The 11,925-nt window shown below is 40.8% G+C and overlaps 2 long non-coding RNA genes across 2 annotated transcripts; both read right to left on the bottom strand.

Moving 5' to 3' along the window:
• Positions 1 to 2,594: 2,594 nt before the first annotated feature.
• LOC135467856 (uncharacterized) lies at positions 2,595 to 5,491 on the bottom strand. The gene is made up of 3 exons (XR_010444194.1): positions 5,398 to 5,491; positions 3,682 to 3,814; positions 2,595 to 2,776 (listed from the first exon to the last, which is right to left on the bottom strand). It is a non-coding gene; the product is annotated as an uncharacterized LOC135467856 (long non-coding RNA).
• A 2,941-nt stretch (positions 5,492 to 8,432) lies between these two features.
• Positions 8,433 to 11,581, bottom strand: LOC135461489 (uncharacterized). Its single transcript, XR_010443361.1, has 3 exons — positions 11,437 to 11,581; positions 10,667 to 10,794; positions 8,433 to 8,627 (listed from the first exon to the last, which is right to left on the bottom strand). It is a non-coding gene; the product is annotated as an uncharacterized LOC135461489 (long non-coding RNA).
• Positions 11,582 to 11,925: the final 344 nt, after the last annotated feature.

Raw genomic sequence — 11,925 nt, 5'->3', positions numbered from 1 at the left:
TAAACACCATCATCTGACGAAAACAAAATACCTGTAAATGGACATTATTTCTTATGCCAATGTGTGTCCTAAGAACTGTCCCTACAAACTCGACAATACGCAAAGTAAAGCACTTAAGGTCGAACAATGGCGTCATTATGTAAGTAGGTTATCACCAACCGGTTGACGTCTTTGATCTTGCTAAAGCCCTTGGTATGTTGTGTAACCGCTTTCCAAGTGCATTACCGCGATCAAACACCTCAAGCTTAGGTGATGAACACCACTGTCGACATGGAACTGGCGAACTCTTGCATGTGAGAGGCACAAATTATCATCAACATACAGATCGAGATCAAGGTGCATATATCATATCAGAAGTTCAGTAACTAGAGGTATGCAACTTCCCTGTAGCTGGTCTCCCCGGCACTTTACACTTTTCTTTCATCTGTAATACATTATGTGAGGTATCTGCGCAGCCATGTATATTTTTCTCTCTATTACGCAGCTAAAGTTTGAGAAACGGCTGATGCATGATGGGATCCAAGCTCGGTTGTGTTGAAATAGACTTTTAAAACTTAGGAGTGAGTGAGTGCTTGGGGTGTAACATCGTACCCAACAATTTTTCAGTCATATGACGACAAAGGAATTCTTAGGGTGTATGTAATGTGCCTCCTTGTTGCAGGACTGATTTTCACCGCTCTTTTATCTAGTGCTGCTTCACTGAGACGACTCCCCGAAGGCAAGTAAGGCGCCCCGCCCGAGGCATTATACTGATGCGGGTCAGTCAGCCGTTGCACAATCTCCTTCATGCTGAACTCCAAGCGAGGAAGTTACGACTTCCTCTTTTAAAGTCTTAGATGTGACTCGACCCAGGATTGATCTTGGATCTACCGCTCCTGAAGCGGACGCTGTACCAACTGTGCTATCTAGGTCGGTAAAAAATTACGACAACGGAGAGTTTTGCAAGAGGACAACAATGTCATTGATAGTGATTGGTTTAGAGTTGCTTAAAAATATAAAAATAGTTAAAGGCTTTATTACCGCATACCAACAAAGATTATCGAAATCGTAGTTTTTAAATACAGAGTTTTGCTTTCAAGGTGTGGTCAGTTCTTGTAGCAGCCGTCTCCAATGATTCAGTTCACAATTTCCACCCAAAAGGTTGGCATATTTGTCCACCAGGTGGCGCGAGCTTCCACAGATGACTGAACATGTGTACTGTGCCATGGAGACCAGCCATAGGGAAGTTGCATACGTCTAGGTAATGGACTTCTCACCATATTGATGGACAAGACAAGACAGAGTGTCCAACAACGAACACCGTGTTAGATGACCCCAACAGCTACACCAGTGCCGCTGACCCCACTTATTGTCACCCAGATCCTATCGGTGGGTATATGGGGTCGAACCAGCGCGTCCTCCCAGCGACCTAAACACCATCATCTTGACAGCTGGGTCACGTACCCTTCCGGTAGAGGCAAGCCCAGTGAATCGACTACACATATTCATATACATCAGGTAATTCCAGTTATCTCGAAGTCTTCCAGTTCTGGTGTCATGAATCGCTGTATCGATTTATTAATTGCGGAACCCTATAAGTTCTGTTGGGAAATTGGAAAATTGACCTATTTGTCTCTTCGCCGATGTGTTTAGGCAAGTTTAGTGCATGAATGGAATAATTGTCAATAGATATGTGTGTATGGATGTATGCTTGGGGTTTTACGTCGTGCTTAATTTTTCAGTCAAATGACGACTAGGAGTGATTATGTGTGTGTACATGTACTCTGTCTTGGGGAGGGGCGTGTCCATGCCGTCAAATTGGTGCCGCCACTGAAGTCTCACGCCGGACATCAGACAGGACACCCCATACAGACACATTATACTAACACCAGGCCACCCGTTCCTGTTTTCTTGTTCTAACCTCTCAGTGCTGAGCACTAAGCGAGGCAGCAACAAGTACCATTTTTAAAGTCTTTAGTATGACCCGATCCGGGTTTGACGCCAAGTCTCCCGACTGCGAGGCGGACGCTCTATATGGATAGGTATTCAAGCAAAGTGACAGTGTTGGAGTACACGGATTTAGCAATGGCTTAGAGAAACTTCTGTAGTAGGGGGAAAGAGGGAACTCAAATTCTTGCCCCGGATTCTACATTGTGAGCACCGACAAACGGTATGAACTCCCCAAGCCCGTTATTAGCACGTGTGTGGTAGAAACTTTTGGACCTAGAATAACCTGGGTTTATGAGAATTCTGTTTCCTACCTCATCCACAGTCATCTCTCGTAAGAGAACGTCCATTTTGCTTAGATTCAGCTTGTTTCCTCCTAATTGACAATACTGACAACGAACGATAGTACCATAATGTTTTAAACCTAAACTGCACCGGAAATAGTTTATAAAGATCTCTCCGAAAGGTCAAAACGCCATTTAGTCGCCTTTCAGGCTAATGTATGTACAAAAAGTGCTCATTAGCAATAGCACTAGGAGGACTAAAGCCGGCAATGTATAGTGTTTCCACTTCTAACCCAAAACCACAACCGCGATCTAAATTCAGATTCCAGCCACAATCCCAGTAAATGAAAACTGCAATTAGTCCTGCAAGTATATTTTGCTGGTGTTTTTATTCTTACTGACGGGTGACAGGGGGAGTAAGCACGATGAGCGATGTGTGGTGATCATTGGTCCTGAGGAAGGTGTAGTCTGGTAGGGCTCACTTGGGACATATCACCGGACAACAGTCGCTACCTTTTGGTCCGTCGGCCACACGACAACCTTCAGGAAGCCTTATTAGGTTACACCTAGGTTAAAAAGAACGTAGCTAACACATGAGTCAACAGGAATGACAATTTTACAGTAGCAACGTGAAATATATAACTTTTATTTGATTAAACGATTATTAACGTTCAAATGAATAAATCATTTCAGTAAATTGCATAGGATTGGAACAACAAGGGAAGCCCGAAGAGGAAGGAATTGTGTGAAACACCTACATTGAAGGCATGCTGGATAAACCCTTCGGTATAGAGGTGTACACCGGTAGTAAACGGTAGTCCCCACACCCTCAGTCCGTTTATACCATGACACATAATAATTACATGGTAGGTCCATAAGATCACTTTGACTCCTTGTAGACTACACGTGTGGTGGTCCATGTATATACTATAAGTCTACATTACATGTACATAGCAGGCCCACACGTGACCCACTGACGGCTTGCATAGACTATACGTGCACTTATACTGTAAGCCCACACGAGACCCTTGATACCGTGTACAGACTGTACATGTACTGACACCGTGTATAGACTATACACGTGCACTTAAAGCTAGGCCAACACGAGGTTCCTGACATCGTGTATAGATGTCAGGAACATACATGGTAGGCATATAATATACATGGTAGGCATACACGTCGCCCCCTGATAGCTTGAATACACTTTACGCGTACTTCTGTGGTTGGCCCACACCACACTCTTAACACCGTCTATAGATTATATGTGTACTTACATGGGAGGTCCACACTAGCTCCTAACACCGTGTATAGATTATACGTGTACTTACACGGTAGGCCCATATGAGACCCCTACCGTGTACAGACTGTACAAGTACTGACACCGTTTATAGACTAAATTTATATACGTCCACTTACAAGCTTGGCGAACACGAGGTCCTTGACATCGTGTATAGAGTATACGTGTACTTACATGGTAGGCCCACACGAGCCGCCGGACCTCTTACACTTGCAGGTCTGCATGCAGCACAAGCCATCACATCGTGTCCAAGTTTTACCAACTGCTACGGTTTTCCCATCTTCATCCACGCAGGGTATAGAGGATTCTGAGACCAATAATCGGAAACACTGTCTAAATTATTTCATTAGGATTTGATTGTGATTTTACGCCTTATATAACAGCAATCTGGCTACTGGTGGTAGGTAACCCTGCAGAGCCGATATACAAACCAACCATTCTCTAGCCCTGATAAACCTTCTGGGATGTGTCCCAAACCTTTGTAAGAAACGTAAGTGTGTGTGTGTGTGTGTACATGTTTGTAGGCCCAATAATAGAAAGGGTGAGGTTAAGGTCAGCATTGTTGGGAAGTTATACCCCAAACCAATTACCCCCTTCAGGCTCAGTTTCTAAAGTAAACTTCTGTGCTGAAATGAGAATAGCTGTACCAGGATATGTTACCTATTTGTGCTTAGTAAGCGTATATGTAAGAAGATAACTCCTGACAACTACTGGCAATGGTTGGGTGTATACCATAGCAGTAAAACCAGCTTTCTACTGAGGATTTCTCTATCACCAACATTGTCATACGGTTTGAATGATCTGACTAATACAGTTTGATCAATTTACATGTACTGTAACTGTCACAGAAATGTCTAACTTAACCAGACGAACCATTCGTCTACAACATAGAGAACCGGCTGGACTCGTACAGTCATTTTTGTGAAACTAATAGACTTTACGTGTATAGCTTTAATAGGGTTAAATCCAACATTTTGCCAGTGACGAAGGGAAGCTAGGCAAAGCATCTTTAATGGTGCGTTATCACTTTTTCAAGCAAGTTTATAAAACTTTACCAAACCATTAGAAACGCTTGTAATTTAACTCTATATCGCATTTCAAAATAACTGTTTTAGGTGTTGAGTGTAGGATTATAAATTTTGTGATCTGACATTCTGTACCCTACAACCTGGATACAGTATTTTAAGATATTTTGACATGTATCATTTTAACATGTACAAATGTTGACATTTTAGGCAATGGGGAGTTTCATGATCTCCCAGTGTAGCGTTCTGCATACTGCATGTAGCAAGGGCTGAGATATGTCGTTAGGAACACAACAAAAATCAAACCAACAACCAACTCCCAAAAGAATATTCTGTTGAATTTAACAGAAGGTCTGTTTTTGACTGATGCTGGAATGCATTCTGCTATTACAGCCGATTATTCTGTCATTCAGGAGTTTATTCCGTTAAATATATATAGCAGACATATTTTATTTATTCAACATGAAAGTCGAATGATCCCTCGACACAGTATTATGTCATGATAGCATACATTCTGGCATCACAAACAGAGTTTGGCTTGCCCACAGGATCATATTACACTTCCTATGGTTCCTATGATCCCTCGACACAGTATTATGTCATGATAGCATACATTCTGGCATCACAAACAGAGTTTGGCTTGCCCACAGGATCATATTACACTTCCTATGGTTCCTATGATCCCTCGACACAGTATTATGTCATGATAGCATACATTCTGGCATCACAAACAGAGTTTGGCTTGCCGACAAGCCAAATTACACTTCACTGTTTTATATGTAGCCGTATTAAGGCGATACGAAATTAATATTCTCCATTTCCGTTTACGGTCCCGTACATTAACGATAACAATGGCAATACTTACCTACATATACCACTAGCAGGCAGCAAATGAAGATAGCAAGGAGTGATCCAGACATTGTCGCGCGAACCGCTGTTCCAAAGTCGAAATGGCCAAGATGATGATAAAGTCAGAGAGCACCAATACTAATCAAGCTATTTATAGCCATCAGTTAAAGACCGGAAGTTTCAGCCAGATGGCCTGATAACCTATATGGTAGTAAACTGGTTCAAAGCACTCGTAATGATTTTCTAATTTCGTGACATTTTTGCTTATAGAGGAACGAGATATGCATACACGGTGCATGGGATATAGATAAATAGTTTGTGAACCAGTTGTGTGCTAATAATGCTCGAGCGGTCCCCGTGGTCGGGGGTTTAGCACGCCAGCACGGAGCAATGACCGCGAAGCCTTCCACCAATGTGATCGCTGTCAGTTCAAGTCCAGTTAATGTTGGCTTCCTCTCCGGCCGTACGCGGGAAGGTCTTTCGGCAACCTGCTGATGGTCGTGGGTTCCCCACGGCTCTGCTCGGTTTCCTCCCACCATAATACTGGCCGCCGTCGTATAAGTGAAATATTCTTGAGTACGACGTAAAACACCAATCAAACAAATAAACAAATACTAATCCCAACCTCCCTTTATCTATTCCAGGCTATAGGAACACGTCTTTAAGCCTCACAATGTACCTAATCAACTATATCGCTCTATAGGACACAGGCTGCCTGGAGGAAACAGGTTGTTATTGAAACATGAGTTGGTTAATTCTGAGACCAAGGGCGTTTAAAACTGCCTGACAGACAAATCTGCGACAGAATGAATAAAGCACAAGTACAACATCTACTAACTGGCTAACACAATTGAAGTATTTCTTGAAATATTTTTAAGCTTACACCAGGACAATGAGTATGTGCGTTTATGTGTATATATTTTTTACCACCAAGAAGGCCTGTCGGATATACGTTTTACTGTTAAAATCGAGCTCGCTTTAAACGGTGGAAGGAATTTTGAAGAAGTTGTGGGCCTGAAATTAATTGCAACAAGAAAATTTCTGAAATTAAAGTTGCCCACAACCTTGACCCATGTTGGTAGGCAAGATTTTTTTAATGACGTATATTTATGACAAAAATATACTGGTAATAATTATGATAGTCTATTTTACTCTCTAAAACAGGCAGGGAAGTACACATTGTCACACAAAATACCCAGATCGCGAGAACGAAACCAAATCACCCTAATCACTTCATTTTCTGTTACACTGATCATCACAGTAGACTGTAAAACAATTATCTCAAAGGTTTGGTCCTAAATCTTTGGTTAATTGGAATGATTTATCCAGATTATTGCTGTCAGGAGTGAAGCGTGTATATATTATCGATATCTATCTAAGTGTCAGCTGGTTGTGCGGGCTGCTACCAGCAATTTATGAGATGGGCATCGTGAAAATTATAGCTAACGTATAATTGCGTGGAAAACCATATCCATTTTTTGACATTCTGTTTAGTATACAAAACACTAAAGGGCCTGCAGTCAGTTGTAAGTCCATGTTATCCTGAAAATATATCTACACGTTCCTGACAAATTTGGGTGGCTTGCATAATAAATCGCAGATTAAATATAACTGTGCCTTTTCTTTAAAACAATAGAAAAAGGTTTTCTTAGAAACTTTTCTTCGTATGTTTATATAATACTGCATTAGCTGATTTGATTAACATGGAGTAAACTTTTCACTTAATCATTAAAACGTAACTGTGCATTTTAATAATATTTAGCTGGCAAAAGACTGCGGCTTATATGCCGGTTTCTGCCAGTTTCTCCTGTCCACAAACCATGCAGGCGGTCGTCATTTTATGGTGATATGGCCTTGTGCATGACGTCTAGCCCAAAACGAATGGATAAATAATAAGTTATTCATGTAGTTTTTTGGGGGATTTATTTGACAAGCTGTTGCCGCCATATCGTGGAATGACCTGGAGAAAGGGGATGACAAAGATGTGGACAAGAATAGTTCCAGGAAATGATACTTAATAGCCTTTCTTCTGAAACGTGAAGGACGCAGTGGGAAGACAGACAAGAACTGAACAGTCTCGATCGCGTGCAGGGCTCTAGGATTTGTCCGTTTTTCCAGTTCATTCATTACTAAAAGATTTATTATCATTCTTTGTGTGTATACTTGAATAAGTCACTGATTTATTCGCTTACTGTTAAGCATATTTATTTGATTTGGTATTTAACTGCGTTTAATTAACATGTGTGGTATTCCTTATTGTTCATTTTTCATGCGGAATATTGTCTATTAATAAAAATTTATGATGCCTTCAAAAAGCTGCTATGTGAGAAAGTATTGTTTTGTATATGAATGTTTTGGTAATATATAGGGAAAATGTTTTACTGTTATAAAATTAAATGATTTTAAAACCTATACTGAAACGCTTGACACTTTGAACTTTATACCTGCAACGGTTTATTCAGTAAAAACGATTACGTATGTTGTAATTTCAGAAATTTGATTAAACGATGCCAAGCCTATTATGGGTTATTAGTCTCATGCAATTTTGTTTCGTTTTTTTCTGATTTGTACATATACACTTGATACTAGACGGTTGTCAGAGAGTTTGTTAGCAAAAGTGGACAAAGAATGTTTCACTGAAAAAATTTACATGTTAAAAATGATTTGTTTTAATAAAAATATTTCTTGCAAAGAAAATTGTCTTATTCGTTTGGGAATCGTTTGATCGTGGAGAGAATTATTTAACCACCGCGGTTAAATATTTAGTCAATACTTTCGTTTGCGAAAAATAATAAAATCTGTGTAAAAGATTATTTTTTAACAAAAGAATAATTGACAAACTTTGTTCATAATCTGTCATGTTATCAAGTGTATATTTTAAACAATGAAATTGTAGGGAACAGCCACTGCTGAGAAATTTTGCCTGACAAAGGAAAACTTGACGCATGAAAACTTACCAAGGTTTATTATCTCCACTAAACTCAAATAACACAACAAAGAATTGAACCAAGAATTGCAAAGAGCAATTGAAAGGAACATAAAACAACAACATACATTTGTCCATGTATATATGTACATGTATTTATTCAAAATGAGTAAATGTTTGCGGAACAAGCGATTTGAATGCACTGGGGTATTGTGATCAGGTTTCGTAAAGATCACTAGGTACACGTCACTGGACAGCAGTTGCTACCTTGTGGTTCGTCAGCCAGGGTGCAGCCAGAGGGAAGAATCTGTGAGGCACACCTTGTGAACACAAGAATGAGTACATAATATATAAATACGCCACTATATAGTTGATATATATCACCTATATATAGATAAGTCCGCATCGTTATAAGGCGGAGATGCCGACTTCATATGCTCAAGATTATGTTGAAACGACTTTGATAGTTAAAGGCAAAGAAACCACTAAAATGAAGTATATATGTTGGATGAAAGGCCATTCAAGACTGGACAAGAAAATACATGTAGTTCGATTCTTTTTTTCTACAATGTTTTGAAACCGAGTAAACGGTTTTCTGTTTGGGCTTATTCACGTCACAGTCGTAATTTTGGCTTGAAATATTTCGTTTTAAGGTTCATTCATGGAGTGCATCCATACCTTTATAGGTGTGTGTATTTTGCATGATGAAATCTAGCAGCCTTTGTGTATAAATTCGCAAAAATCTGCAGTGACGTCACAGAATGGTCCGGAAAGTTTCAAGTGCGCTGTTCTAGGTTGAACAGATCTTAAAACAGTAACCACAAATCTTTCCTGGACAGTGTTTAAAGTTCCTTTATCTGACATATACTTCACATTAGCCTTTGCCTTTAGGAAACAAATAAACACAGGTTATGTACACTATGTTTATTTACTTGATTGTTGTTTAATGCCATACTTGAGACTCTTTAACACGATGGTTATCAACATTGTAGGTGGAGAAAACTTGGATGCCCTGGGAAAAGTACTGACATTTACCAAGTGACTGACGAATTTGCAACATGTGACGTAAATATTGCGTAAGTAACGTTACGCCATACTGAATTTGTCCCCCCCGCCCTCCATGTAGTGTACAGACAGTATGCACAAAAAGTGTTGGAAGACAAGTGGTCCTCAGCGAACGATACAGGCTGCGCAAATTGCCTCACGAGTGTCGTCCTCAGCGAACGATACAAGCTGCGCAAATGGCCTTACAAGTGTCGTCCTCAGCGAACGACACACGCTGCATAAATCGCCTCACGAGTGTCGTCCTCAGCGAACGATACACGCTGCTCAAATGGCCTCACGAGTGTTGTCCTCAGCGAACGATACAGGCTGCGCAAATTGCTTCACGAGTGTCGTCCTCAGCGAACGATACAGGCTGCTCAAATGGCCTCACGAGTGTCGTCCTCAGCGAACGATACAGGCTGCGCAAATCGCCTCACGAGTGTCGTCCTCACCCTGTGTGTAGTGTTCGTATACTACTTCCATGTAACTGGTCAGCTGAAGTAACTTGCCCTTAAGAATACTCTAGACGTTGTAATAACATGGCCTACAAGGCATCCAGATTTGTAGGTTATCCAATGGATGTTGTGCTCACATGGTGAGACCACAGAAGGCCCTTTGTTCTATGTACATTGTAATTTCACTCCCGGTACTTACATGGTGGTCCCACATCAGACCCTTGGATGTATGCACAGTACAGGTATATAAGTGTAGTACTTATACAGGGCAGGCCTACACGATACTACATGTATAGGCATGGTACTTACATGGTGGTCCCACATCAGACCCTTGGATGTATGCACAGTACATGTATATAAGTGTAGTACTTATACAGGGCAGGCCTTCACGATACTACATGTATAGGCATGGTACTTACATGGTGGGCCCACATCAGACCCTTGGATGTATGCACAGTACATGTATATAAGTGTAGTACTTATACAGGGCAGGCCTACACGATACTACATGTATAGGCATGGTACTTACATGGTGGGCCCACATCAGACCCTTGGATGTATGCACAGTACATGTATATAAGTGTAGTACTTATACAGGGCAGGCCTACACGATACTACATGTATAGGCATGGTACTTACATGGTGGGCCCACATCAGACCCTTGGATGTATGCACAGTACATGTATATAAGTGTAGTACTTATACAGGGCAGGCCTACACGATACTACATGTATAGGCATGGTACTTACATGGTGGGCCCACATCAGACCCTTGGATGTATGCACAGTACATGTAATATAAGTGTAGTACTTATACAGGGCAGGCCTACACGATACTACATGTATACGCATGGTACTTACATGGTGGGCCCACAGGTGGCTTCAGAGCCCACACATGTACAGCGACGCTTGCAGCACAGGCCGTCACACTGCCACCATTTGCCTCCAACAGCTACCGGCGTTTCCGTCTCCATCAATGCAAGGGATAGCTGATTTTCACAGGAAAATATATAATAGTTCGCAAAATAAGGAACTTAACATTGTGATAATTTTTACCAACTTACGACGGAACTTATGAATATGAGAATGGAAATATTCAGATCACGTGGACAATGTCTGGGGAATTGTAGAGACTGTTCCCAAAACCGTCGATGACTTTGTTAGCCTGTATTCACCCTTTATAGTTTCTGTAGGCCATACATTTACACCTAAGGAAAAACTCGGTGCAAATAAATGACAATGTTCGATTTGTTAGGTCATACTAGAACGAGCTCTACTTTCTACCAAAAGGACATTAGTTTTGAAATCAAACATAAACTGATACAAAACTAAAATAGATCTAAAAACGAATTATAGGGCTAAAACGACAAACAATGACGGGTAAAGATTACCTTTGTGAGCGAGAAAGGATGTGGATGTACTCGTATAGCACCTGCTGCTGTGAATAGTAGTTTACATACAGCAGCTTTCGTCATGTTGTCAAAAAGAATGGCGTTTGTCATCAGGATTACAACCCTATTAAGATCAAAGAAGTAAATGCTTCTGTCTCGTCGTATGTTTACAGGACATGTCTTCGTTTTGTTACAAAATTTAGCCAGGGTTCCTTTGTAATAAACAACTGGAATACTTACCTTCACATGCCGCCATCAAAGAACATAGGAAGATCGCCAGGAGCGACGCAGACATTTTCCTGTGGGCCATAAATGTGAATGGAGAAACCACCAAGCTGACAACTATGCGATGAGAAAAGAACCTATACTCCTCAGCATACTTATATCCTTCGACAAATATGCTGACCGAAGTTCCAACTCTAAAGGCTGCAATAAGCTGGCCAATAGACGTCAAGAGAGCTTATAACGAATTGAATTAATTAAATAAATCGTGTATGTAGGCTTATTTCACAGATGACGCCTGTACTACAGAAATTTTGCGAAAGCACGACAGGTTATCATCCAACTCGAAATAAAACAATTTACATGCAAGAGAAGTAGTAAACAGCTGCATGAACTGTACAACCCAGATGACGTAGGCGGCGAGTGTTCCACGCAAGCTGTCTACTATACCACTATCTTTGTCCATCATTTTTGCCTAAAGTATTACAGGTACATGTCGGTTCGTTC

The sequence above is a fragment of the Liolophura sinensis genome, chromosome 1, assembly GCF_032854445.1.
Source record: "Liolophura sinensis isolate JHLJ2023 chromosome 1, CUHK_Ljap_v2, whole genome shotgun sequence".
NCBI classification, from domain to species: domain Eukaryota; kingdom Metazoa; phylum Mollusca; class Polyplacophora; order Chitonida; family Chitonidae; genus Liolophura; species Liolophura sinensis.
This window is presented reverse-complemented; position numbering and strand designations above follow the sequence as displayed.